This window comes from Manduca sexta, unplaced genomic scaffold (assembly GCF_014839805.1).
Source record: "Manduca sexta isolate Smith_Timp_Sample1 unplaced genomic scaffold, JHU_Msex_v1.0 HiC_scaffold_3525, whole genome shotgun sequence".
NCBI classification, from domain to species: Eukaryota; Metazoa; Arthropoda; class Insecta; order Lepidoptera; family Sphingidae; genus Manduca; species Manduca sexta.
In genome coordinates this window covers 1-13,276 of record NW_023594603.1, presented here as the reverse complement: position 1 = coordinate 13,276, position 13,276 = coordinate 1, and the positions used below count along the sequence as shown (strand labels likewise).

At 33.6% G+C, this 13,276-nt stretch overlaps 1 pseudogene; it reads left to right on the top strand.

Moving 5' to 3' along the window:
• Nucleotides 1-10,730: 10,730 nt before the first annotated feature.
• LOC119193019 lies at nt 10,731-13,273 on the top strand (annotated as a pseudogene).
• Nucleotides 13,274-13,276: the final 3 nt, after the last annotated feature.

The window sequence follows — 13,276 nt, the reverse complement described above, 5'->3', positions numbered from 1 at the left end:
AAAAACATTGTATATAGTAGCAACTGGCAAACATTTAAATAACGACCATTTAATTATAAGACTTTAAGGATTAAAAATCTACTTCAATTAATTAGTTAAAAGGATTATCTAAGAAAATGAATTGGTATTTCAGTAGTACTCATCGTTACGTCAGCTTTAAAACGTAATATATGTAACACTTTTGACTTTTTAGTTGGAATTATTACTACATAGTTTGCGCTCTACATTGGCGCTGTATAAAAAAGATAGATATAAAATAGCAATAGTTTGGGATAATCAGACAGGATATTTCTGATACTTTTTTCAACATGGTACATACTTTGTTACCCCTAAAAAGATCGGCACAAGACTTTGTAAGTGCTTTAAGAGAGCCGCAACCCCTGAAAATTTGTGACCATACTGAAGGTAACCCACTGACGGGGTACGAACCTCGGCTCTGAACTACTGGCAGAGGATGGCGACATCAACGATTATGGGATGAAATAAACTATCTATTCTTTACTGTTATTCGTCGGTGCGCGGGCCAGAACTATTAGAAGGATCGTCAGGACAAGGAACGAGGCGAGGTGCTCGGCGGCGAGGACGGAACTGCGGTCTTATGGAATATAAGATTTTAAGAACTCGAACTATCGGCGAATAACTAGACTGATTTTATCCTCTGGATCAGTTAAAACAGAACGCAGCAGTCTCTATTTAGCGTAATTTATGCGTTTAAATCTATGTTTTAATACCTAAGTATATAAAACTGATGAATTTGTTTGTTTAGTTATAATTTTATAACAAACTCAGTTTTTATATTTTTAACTGAAGATTATATTTGGCTTAAAACCCTAGCACTATTATAAAGTAAGCCGACCTAGAATTAATAACTAACTTATTTTTAACCGACTTTAAAAAATAGGAGGAGGTTATCAATTCGACGTGAATTTTTTTTATTTTTTTGTATGTTTGTTACCTCAGAACTCGCTCATTTATGAACCGATTCATTTTTTTTATTCGAAATTCTTTTTTTTTTATTCGAAAGAATTTCTTTCCCAGAATATTGTTCACATAAATTTTTTTTAAATATCTATTCGGTAGTTTTGTTTTAAAATTAAAAAAAACTATAATAATTATGTCGTCCAAGAAAACGAAATCGCGAATGTAGCTTTCCTGTGAAGTATTTAGTTATGTTTTTGCATTGAGTTTGGTTGCTCTTCTCACATACTTATACATATAGCATAACATCTTTTCCCCGTGTCAGGGTAGGCAAAGGCGTAACATTTCATCGCGATAGTCGTACTGTGTGTGTGAAACATATCAGTTGTGTTTTTGGGTTGGGTTTAATTGACTCCTACTTCTTACATACATATATGTATATAGCATCACGCCTTTTCCCCTTTTTCAGAGGTAGGCAGAGATGTACCATTTCCAATATATAGTTGTACTGCGTTAGGTTTGCTTGAATCTACTTCTTACATACATATATATAGCATCACGCCTTTTCCCTTTCAGAGGTGTTGGTCGATAGTTGTACCGAGCGAAACACATTATTGCATGCATTGTATCTTATACAGCATCATATAGCATCCTTTTCCCTTTTCAGGGTAGGCAGAGGTGTAGCACCACAGCGCGATAGTTGTACTGTGAGCCAAATAATATCAGTTGTGTTTTGCGTTAGGTTTTGCTTTTAATCTACTTCTTACATACATATATATAGCATTACACCTTTTCAGTGGTACTCAGAGGTGTAACTCCTCAGCGCGATAGTCGTATCGTGAGCGAAACACAACTATGCCATTGAGACGGTCTATCTTTTTTACACAAAAAATAAAAATAATTTTAACAAAAAATTAAACCGCCTTCGAAAACCACACTCAAAACCAAAAATAATTTCACATAACAAGTATATATTGGATACCAATTTTGGAGTCGGTGCCTAATTAAAATTGCTAAAATATTGAAAATTCTGTAGCTTTTACTATGTAAAAGAAGTTTCAGGGCTATAAATACAATTGTAAATAAATAACAAGCAAATAATTAAAATAACTAGAACATTTTATAAAAATAAATCCAAAATATTACACATAGGAACTCTTAAAACTAAAAAAAACGGTGCCAATCTTCATGAGGAGATAATGCTTTTATGGTAGGGTTTACAAGCCGCTGTACAAACTCTATATCGTGGTATAAAAGTATGAATAAATAAATTACAAGATACTTTTTTCTGTTATATTATGCAATAGACAATGTTCTTCGTAAATATTAAAAGGAAGGAATACCTAACGTCGGGTTTATGCGCGCACACTTTTTATCGTGGTCGGCGATATTGCTTTTTTATTTTTATTACGGACGTGCCCCATCCGCTACCGTCTACTTCAATTATTTATATACTCCATAAAACAGTAGATCTAATATAGAACCAGCAAATACGTCCAAGCATGTTAGTAGGGATATTATGTACTATGTCTAAATACTTTTCCTTACTATAAGTATAAGGTAAATACATGTATTGGTTTTTCCTACTTTCACTTAACAATATAAATATTTCCATAGAGTCTATGAACGAGAGAGTTATATAGGCTTCTTTTTGTCCTATTTTATGCTTGTCAGATGAAGAGTAATTCTTCAGCCAAATACTTCTTAAGTATTTACCTTATATAAAAATTTAATAGGTACCTATCTATACTATATTGGGGATGTTTCTTTGTTGGTTCTGGGGGCGTTTTCGATTATAAGAGGTATATAACTTTTAAAAAATGCCTAGAGTAAAAATTATGATAAATCGTTTCATCATGTGATTTTATATAACTTGAGAATACCTTTATTTAAACGCTTGTCCAATCTGAAGTGAATATTATAGGCAAAAATACCTACTCATAAAATGTCTAAAATTCTGAATACGCAACATCCATGATTTATATAACAAGGAATACTAAGGCGGTCCACTCAGAAAATTGACGCGCTAGCCGAATATTTACTAGTTATTTATTCGAAATTTATAATACATATAAAAAAAAATATATGATATTTCTACACATGTTAACTTTACTTTATCGTTTCAATTATTTTACTTTTATCGACATTTTTTTTTTACAATGTGGTTTATTTTTTCACTAATTCATAAAGGAAATTCCACTAAAATTTTGTTTCTATGCGTCTTCTACTAAAGTAAGTACGCATCATTTGAAACAGACAAACAAATGAATAAGGAATGCTTTGGTAATTATTTTTTTTTAAATAGACCGTAAATTGTTTTTTAAGTTATTTTCCGTAAATCTTTGCATATTCTCGACCATAATTCGTGCGCCGTAATGTTTGGAACGAATCATTTCCTCAAAAACGTTTGTTCGTGGAAAAGTGTTAAACTTTGTAAATAAGCTATATTTATAGACACTAATCACTTTAAGTCAAGAAATGACAATTCTTTTCATGCGGAATTTGTCCATATTTAACGACACTAATCTCACAACTTTGAGAAATCAAGATAGAGTTGTACTAATATAATTTATTTTCTGTAAGTAAAGTTTTCTGTAAATTGTAATTACATCAGTCAACTAATTATTTTAAAAATCCCCATACACTTAAAGGAACTCTGTAACTTCATAATTATTTTATAGCAAAAAAATAATAGAATAATTAAAATAAAAGATACTTAATAGAACTTTTAGAATATTACTTTGATATTGTAAGACTAAAGTTAATGGTGATTTCTACGCTGGGCTTCCACCCTCATTCCAAGATCATATATGTAACGAAGTTATTATTTCTTACATACATATTACGCGTACATAAAATTTGCCAAAAGGGGCCCCGGCATCAAATGGGAAAATATATCGATCTACCGAACTGATTAGTTCTGGTTTACGCTAGTCGTAAAAGACGCGTATAACACTAATTTGAGATTTACGATATCGTAAATCAAGTGTGTTTGACCATGTAGTCACAACAGAGCATAAGACAGTATTTCATGAATCCTGATATCAATAGACATAAATCAACTCATAGACAATAGATGTTTTACATCACGTGATATCAATCTTTGTTCGATTTTAATACCTACCAACTGTAAAAATGTTCTTTGACTTTTTATTGTTTGACAAAAAATCGCTAGTTTTTCGTCTTTCCAATTTCAATTCCCACATTGCTATTTTGAAGAATAAAGTAGGTTTAACTCAATAGGTAATATAAGGTTTATATTTCGGTTCATTCATACTAACTTATTTTGAAAAATTTGTTCTTTCGACTTAAATATTAATTTTCTTCACCATAAATACCAAATTTAAATATTTCTACAGGTTCTTAGTTTATTAAAGTCGCCTAGAGACATAAATTTATTAAAAGTGGAGTCATAATACTAACGTTATGGTGAAAATGGTTAAGCTTTTTACAACTCTATCGACAAGCCCATTTAAGGAAATTATTAAATTAAAGAGCAAGATAAAGGGGTAAGTATAACAAACGTATGCAACGTCTGTTAATAGGACGAAATATAATGTAAATAGATATTTATAGGGTTGGTTTGTATATTTGCGATATTTGTCTTCAAATAGGTGTGTGATTAATTCAAGTACCTACAGGTTTTGTTATGACTCCGCTGCCCTGGCAAGAGTTCCTACTCGATGTGAAAAGACTAATCGTAAAGGTTTCTTTTAAAAATAGCCTTTATATTGATCTACTCCACGATTTAATTTATCTGTTTGCCAACAATAATAAATCCATGCTGCCTTTCCTACTTAAAAAACAGTTAAATATTAAATTTAAGGCATCATCACAACCATTCTCCTTACCTAGGTATATGTAATTTTAATACATCCACTTTTTGTCCAGCTAAGTAGGTAATCCATTCCATTCGATGGTTAACCTTTCGCAGTACCAGGCTCAAAAATTCTATTCCAGCACATCCATTAGAATATCATAAATGAAAATTTGGGAAAAGTACTTATATAATCGACACTTTGGACACGACAATATATTTTAGTCTTAACATCTTACTTTCGCTTGGTGTTTCTCGGCGCGACGTCAAATTAATCCGTTGTTAGTTTTACATAATACAGTGTTTATTTTAAGAAGTTACGTTTTAGGCACACCACCTAAACCTTGTTCGAGGCACACTGGGTCAGGTTATAATTTTACCCGACTACGGCCATACAAGGAAGGGTAATGATTTTAACACCCTATGTTTCTTATGAATAAACGACCTATAACTTCAGTGTTGAGTTACTGATATCTAGATAACATTTTCTTTATAGCATAATTTATCCGAAAATCATTTAACATTAATTAAACACCTCATTTATAAGTAAAACGGGCCTATACCTGTACATGTTATGGCGTAGGTAGGTATATAGGCCGTGGCGGCGACGCGACGCACTGGTTCAATACGCGCGATCTCTGCAAGGTTTCAGCGTGCACGTTTTATAATAAGTAAATATTATAACGATTAGATATATGTGCCTCCGTATTTAAGAGTTTACGGGTTCGAGGTATTTTATCAATATTTCTGCGTGAAGACTCTTAACAAGAAATAATATCTTACAAAGAAGAAGTAAAACTAAAGGAGTACCACATTTAGGTGGATCACAATAGATGCAAGTCAGTTTCACTCTGAAGTCTGAACTCGATACCAGCGAAGGAGCTATCAAATTAAAGTGAACATCTTAGGGTCGTCGCTCTTTAATTAAACAAATAACATCTCAAATTATATCTAAAGTCACAGCATATGACAGACTTTGATAGCTGAGTTTTGTTTATTAAACAACGCTGACTCAGGTGAGAAAAAGCTCCTGAATGACAACTTAAACTTTGTTTGTTGAATACCTAGTCCAATATATTAAATGTCTGCTCAAGATCCTACTCATAGTTGAGTTTGATTTACTAATACAGTCTGAAGAGTCTAAAAGTTATTTGTCACAGTGATAATGCATTTCCATGCACTCCGCGGTGTTTTGTAAATAAAGTTTTGCGTTGAGTTTGTTGTTACTGCTGTTTATCGGCAGTTGTGATGCTTACATATAACTTTCACGCGAATATTTTAGTCTTTTCGAAATGCATATGTATAAAAACCGATTGGAAAAAATGGTCTAAGTCGATTAAAAGTCTCTAAAATCTTTAATTATACGGACTTCTATAAAGGCGGGAAATATTTTAAGTTAATTCTATACATTATTATAAGTAATTTTATGAGATGAGATAATATATTTTTTATGAGATTGATAAAAACTCCCTTTTTCCACTCATTATTTAAAAAGTTATTCACGTAGCTGTGTTGTGTAATAACTTCCTGCATCAAAGATCTTTTTTACACTCACTTTGTGTGCTTTTATAGTCCTGTATTATTTATGTACGTATCACAGCCAGATGCCCATTGTTGTGATCATAAATAATTCCCGATAAACAACCTCCAAATCTAATTTTGTTTCGCATAAAATTTACGATCATGTGGCGCACCATAGGCACTGAGCATTATGCAAGACATGCAATTTTCTTCCCAAACTTTATTCTCTTTTTATGGGCGTCTACTTGAGTAATGAAAACTATTAAAATGGTTGTGTGGGGATAAAGCGAGGGTCGTTGGGACCTTCCAGTTTTATTATGGACCGACGAATGGCGTAGCGCTATTTTTATTACACTGCCAATTTCATGAGCCCCTCTAAAAATGGCATCCTACGTTTGCACGTTGGAACGAAATAATATTATGTACCTAATATCTAAATGTATACTTATTAGCATTATACTCGTAGTAAGCATGCTTATTATTTAAACATAAAAATTATTAGGAATGTCAATAATTCAGATATTAGATAAAATACTTACTTAAAATATAAGTAGCTTTGAAGTCTGATATCGTGATTATCTTAATCATAATAACTAAGATTTCGTGACCATAGATATAAACCCGAATTAAATAGGTAAATTTAATAAAAGACAGAACTCTATCAGAGGTAAGAGAAAATCTCTTTGGCAGGTATTGACCATCGCTGTCACTCTGCATGTATTTCAGTCACAAAGTAAGCAAGCACAGTTATATTTCCAACCTTGATGTATGGTATATCAAGATGACGAGTGTAGTAGTATATCACATAAAGCTTACAATAACTTGTAAATCGGAACACAAAAATGCAGCACGTTTTTTGGTTGGTGGCAAATTGAATAGAACTATGGTGTCTGCAAAAATAGACACATTAAAGAGAGATATCAGTTACCACTTAGAACAACCCTTAAACTGCACGGGATTCATACCTTTAAAATGCCATAGAGCGACGAGCTCTATCACTAGATACCACGGCAAAGTGTTGTTTTCGTGTAAACTTTACCTTATCGACATAGCTCAGCGGATTAGAAAAATAAGTGGTTGTGGGCAGAACAATAAATGGGGCGAAAAAGTTCTCGAGTGAAGACACGTACGGACAAGCACAGCATTGACGTCGATGACTTTAATATAAAGGTTTTAGGAACATTCTAGATGCAGGCCGCTTCTGACTCCGTCGGAAAATCTTTAAAGGAAGGGAATTCACCAGTGGTGAACCTAAACCTTCGGTACTAAAGTATTGACATTATGTTGGTAGGTAACTAAGTATGAAACATACATAAGAAATATCATAAGAAAATACCAGTTTTGGAAACTAAAATTAATAAAAAAACTCAATTTATGATGATAATATCAATGGTAACTTCAGAAATCAGATATTGTGCCGGTCGCGCGCACGGACTTCCTAAGAGGTTTAGATGTAATGCTACAAATAAAATAACATACCTACCTACTGACCCTTTTCAAGCAAATAAATTTTATCGTTTAGATATTTTGCACAAACCTATTTACATTCTTCTAGCCTAGTTGGTTTTGAACACAAGGGCCAAGTGAGAAGATAGAAGAGGAAGCCCTCTCTATGTTAGAATAGTTAACATTAAGTGCAACGTAGTCATACAGTGAGTCCTTATGACGTGTCTACATTTTAATACAGACTAGAAACAAATAAGAAAAGTGTTAGATATTGTAAATAGGTACCTAAAGGCTAAGATGCATTCGGCTAAGTTCGGATAAGGGATATCGTACAGGTACTTAAAGCAAAAATACCATGAGGCATATCGGGCACAAATACCAGACTCCGGACTGATACTGAGCAGAAAAACCCAAATATCACTTTGTCCAACCCGGGATTCGAAACCCAGGACCTCACCTCAGAGCACTGTCGTACCGCCATGCAGTACAACTACGCCACCGAATCAGTCACAATCATTACATAATATACTTATGCATCAAACTGATTATTATTAAAGATACATATCTTTAATAATAATCAGTTTAATAATCAGTTTGATGTATAAAAAGCCGGCATCACAAACACTTTTTATGAGACAAAAAATATCTTCGAGCCTTTTCTCAACTCATTGAAAAACCGCCTGAACTTAGCCGAACGCACGCTACATTACATAGGTAGGTACTTGGTCATAGTCATTTAAATAACTTATTAGTCATAATTCATGCGACTAGATTATAGATAAGTCATTATCTAAATTAAGTTCATACCTATTGCGTACAGTACCTGTGATCGTCTGGTTAGATGTTTATGTGTTCATAGAAAATGTAAATTGTCCTTTTACTACGTAGGTACTACCTACCTTTGAAACGCGAGACATCGGCCTCGGACTGTTAGGCCGCGCCGTGAGCAGTTGACCCACAACCCCCACGCTTACTCCGCATCTATTTAAACGAACTTCGGCATTTTAAAAAAAATAATTACCAAAGTAGGTACATACTTATTAAGTGACTTAAATTTTATGTTATAAGAAAAATAAATTTGTTAATTTTATGTTATAAATATATGTGTATGTCTTACTTCAAAGATAAGTACCAACTGACGTATGTTTTAGTTAACCTGGAGGTGTGTATGGTGTGCATTTAAAAGAATAAATTTTGGTACCCGTTACCCCAGTATCAGGCTATGTTCAGTACTGATACCTCTAAGTACCATAATATTACGATACCTACGACTATAATAATATTATTAAAAGTAAGACTATAAGTATTATAGGTATTTTGTATAATATAGCATTGATAACTAAAAACTCACTGTCTACCATTAATACTTAGAAGCGGTCGTTAGAAATACATTTCTTCACCACAACAGATTTGAAAATTTCCCGCCTATTCAAGCAAAACTGGTAGTGTTGTGCTACTCGCATGACAGTCGATAGTTTCATATACTTATATAATAAATATTATCTATTTTTTATTTTATGTAAGATAATAAAAATTGATGTTATATGATATTAACTTACTAGCTATGAATGGTAAATACAAAAAATTGTGTAGATAATATTAAATGTTCATTACAAATAGGTATCGTAAAAACCGCCAAATAAATTGAATGAAATTTTAAAATACGCGTACGTACTGATAGTACATACTTACTCTCGAAAATTATAATATATAATTAATATATTATTATTAATATATTTTTTATCCCGAAAAAGTATACAGTGAAACTCTTATCCCGGGATAGTTCTTTCATGCAGGCGCAACGGCCAGCAGTATTTAATCTTTTAAAATAAGAAAAAAATATTACCAGTCACAATTAAAGCCAACAATAGCAGCCAGCCATACGCTTAGTTACATTTATGCAGTTATAAGATATCTTTATAAAACGATTCATAATATATCGTTATCATGCTTTTTCGAATTTGTATAATAATTCTAACTTTGAATGTTATTGTTAATGAAGAACACTAAAAAAATACATAATATTTGTTACTGCTGTCAATGTGGCCAAGTATCACACTTGTGAATTGTAAGTGATTTAATTGCAAAGCGAGCGCCCCGCGAGCGAGCAGCGAACACGCCGTCGCGTCGCGTGGGTACGCACCGTGATTTTGTAAACTCTTTTATGACAACCCTTTCTTTCAAATGAAATTGGTTCTCACAGGTTTGTGCCTTTATGTCATAAATATTTTTATATCACATTCTACAACTAGTTTAATGTAAGTCTTGACATTCGCAGGTAAGAAGAAATTTTTGGCATTCGTTTTCATTCGTTTGCAGAATAGCATATAGTATACACCCCTTTTCCTGTAAATTCGTTGAAAATAGGTCTTTTTAAATTTATTGTTGTAACGGGTTTCGTTTTTGTTTTGTACATGTGCGAATTTACAAAGCTAACAGTAATAATTCCATGTCAAAATTCATTCGTTGACTATTACTGTCTAAAATGTGCTGCGCGCCCGCAGTTTTTGTCATCCACCAATCTGATGAAAAGCTATAACCAGTTATACCTAGTTTCTTCATAATTTATAAAAGTAAAATCAACGGGTGAAGTTATTGCTATAAGAATAGCCACATTACAAACGTTACAACTAAAACAAAAGTGATAGCCACTTCGACTATTACTATCAATAAAGGAATTGGGAGTTGTTAACTTTATTTTATCGATATTCGACAAAAATTAAAACATCGGAACACAATATTGGTTTACCATAGAGTGACGCCAATTGTCAAGTTTTTATATTTTTTGTCAATCCATAGATTTAGGATAACGCTTATAAAAAAATCATTGAGCAATATCGATATAAGTAATTATAATGAAATATAATAAAAATATTATATTACACCCGAAAAATTCATAATCAAAAATAAGGTAAAAATAAATTATTCTATCGTTTCATTGTCAAATTGACGCATGAACAATAGTAACCAAAATCTATACTCTATGGCCAATTGCGCGTTTCTCGTGTTCCCATTGGCTGTATTAAAATATTTCTTGTTTGGCTAATATGGCGTCTTTTGTGTTATGAGATGACAACATCGCAGTTTGTGCCCTATTTGTCATTATTAATGTTAAAATTCACTTTATTTATCTACCTCACATGTTCCAAGAGAACTGGATATTATAATGGATATCGTAATATTTTGACACGCGCCGTGTGGATTGACGACATTTTAGAGTGTGTCTCTGGAAAAAGTACTTCAGTCCTGTAAAATGGCGGGTGTGTTATCTTTATGGATTGTGTTTTCATTTCAATGAGATAAATTACAGTTTGACGAGTGATAGTAACAAGTGATAGGATTTTAAAGGTCGTGAAATAAAAGCCTACGGACGGCATGTGCTACTGGCTCTGACATTTGACAAGCGGTTGATTTATCGAGTCGGTGCAGGTGTCATCGTTTTTTGATGAAATTATCAGCATGTCGCGCTGGGGCAGAGGCAGAGGTGGTAGTGTGGCAGTGCCGCTGGACAGTGCACTCTTCCGAGAGAATAGCAATTGCCCGACAGCGGCGCGCTCGGCGGGCACCGTCGGCAAATGGGGCATCACTAGCTTCACGTCTATCAGGGTGCGCCCTACGGTAAGCACATTCACCGTATCATTCGTAGTTGCAATAGTCACCTTGAAATTGAACAATGATTTGTTCTCGTCATCTATTTGATTGTATTTAAGATTTATACTATAATACTTATTAGTGAAAGGTAAATGTGTATAATTATGTGTGACTAGATGATGTTGTCTTATAGTGACATACATTCGAATTAATTCGGTTTTATTTGGCAATTGTTAAAACTAATGTGTTACTTTTCAGCATATTCAAATAACATACTCAAGAAACCTGTTCAAGATCAGAACAGCCCCCTGACAGTTCCTGCTGTTGAAACTGAACAACCACCTCCAAAACCTAAGAAATTTTTCAAATCCCGCAACGCTGAACTTTACCCACCAGTTCCTCAAATAACATATGCCCCACCTGTACCTGCCGCACCATTATCACCAGACCACTCATCTAATAGCAAAGAAAAGAAGAATAAAAGAGCAAGAGGTTACACTCGAGATTCATCATCCCCTGAAATACCATGGCGTGGTTCTGATAAGACTAAGTCAAAGAAAAGTACTGTTGCTACAAAAGCATCAAAGAAGGAGGAAGTACAAGCACCAAATACTCAACCACCAAATAAACGTTATTTGGTTCGCAATCGTAATAAAGTGATAAATTATGCTGAGGATGGTAGTAATAGTCCCATACCAGATTTTACAAGCCACTATGATACTTTACCAGGAACAACTGGCACATCATCACCGAAAATTGCATCACCTAAACGAAGCTCATTAGCAGCAACTCCACCTCCTGTAAAAAATGAAGTTGCCAGCCCCTCAACCAGTAAAGAGGCTAATGAAGAACGTAAACCACCACCCATAGTCCTCAGGATATCAAAAGGAACATCTAGAATAGTCAGTACAGACTCTAATGAAGGTTTCACATCCCTAATTCTGATAGACATTCATCTTTAGACACTCATTCAGATGTTGGTTCAGATCATAAGAAGAGTCCTTCAATGGAAACAATATGTTCACCAAAGCATGAAGGATTAAAAATCACTATAAAGTGTCAGGTTTGAATCATGATGCTAAAAAGGAAAAGAAAAAAGAAAAAGGATCACAAATCTCATAAAAGACATCACAAGAACTCTGAAGATGATGTTTCAAAGAAACCAACTTCACCATTGCCAGGATCTCAAGCATATGAACTTTACAAAACACTTGCATCCCCAATAGAGGAAAATGAAAAAGAACCTAAAAGTAAATCTGCAATAGAAGATGACATTGAATCCCAATTGGCAAAACTTGACTCTACCGGGCCAGCAGCTAAATCTCCAAGACTTGAAGTACAACCAAATGAAACTCCACCAGAACCTAAACCACCAGAAAGTTCCAGTGGTAGATCTAGAAGAAACAGGCCAAATATCAATTACAGTGAAAATGATGATTATCTGGATGTACTAACAACAGGTACCTCCAGTAAATATGGAATCAAAACAGTTGGTGACTTAAAGAGGGAAGCTAAAATAAAAAAGAAGAAACAAGAAATTCTTCCAGAACCTCCTGTTACACCCACAGTGCAGGATTCAAATAATGCAGAGGAAAATAATTGTAATCAAACAGAAAACAGTGATTTGGTAGATATTCTTTCTGGCGTTAATGAAAATAAAATTACAAATGAAGTACCTAAAAAACCTCATAAAAAACAAAAGCATAAACAAAATAAAATGTTAGTCCTGATCATGGGCAGGACATTATTCCAGAAAATATTCCAGATCAGAATATTGACTCTCAAGGACAAGATAGTCAAGACATGGTTATTGATACTGCTCAAGTACTCAATACTAATGATACTCAAGCTACTCCCAGACTGGAACACACTCTTCAGATTCTGCCTATAATAGTTGTCCTAATGAAAATTATGAAGAAGAACCACAGAAAAAATTCCCAAGACAATTTATTTAAGTCCCCTCACCATGTAGGTGAAACAGAA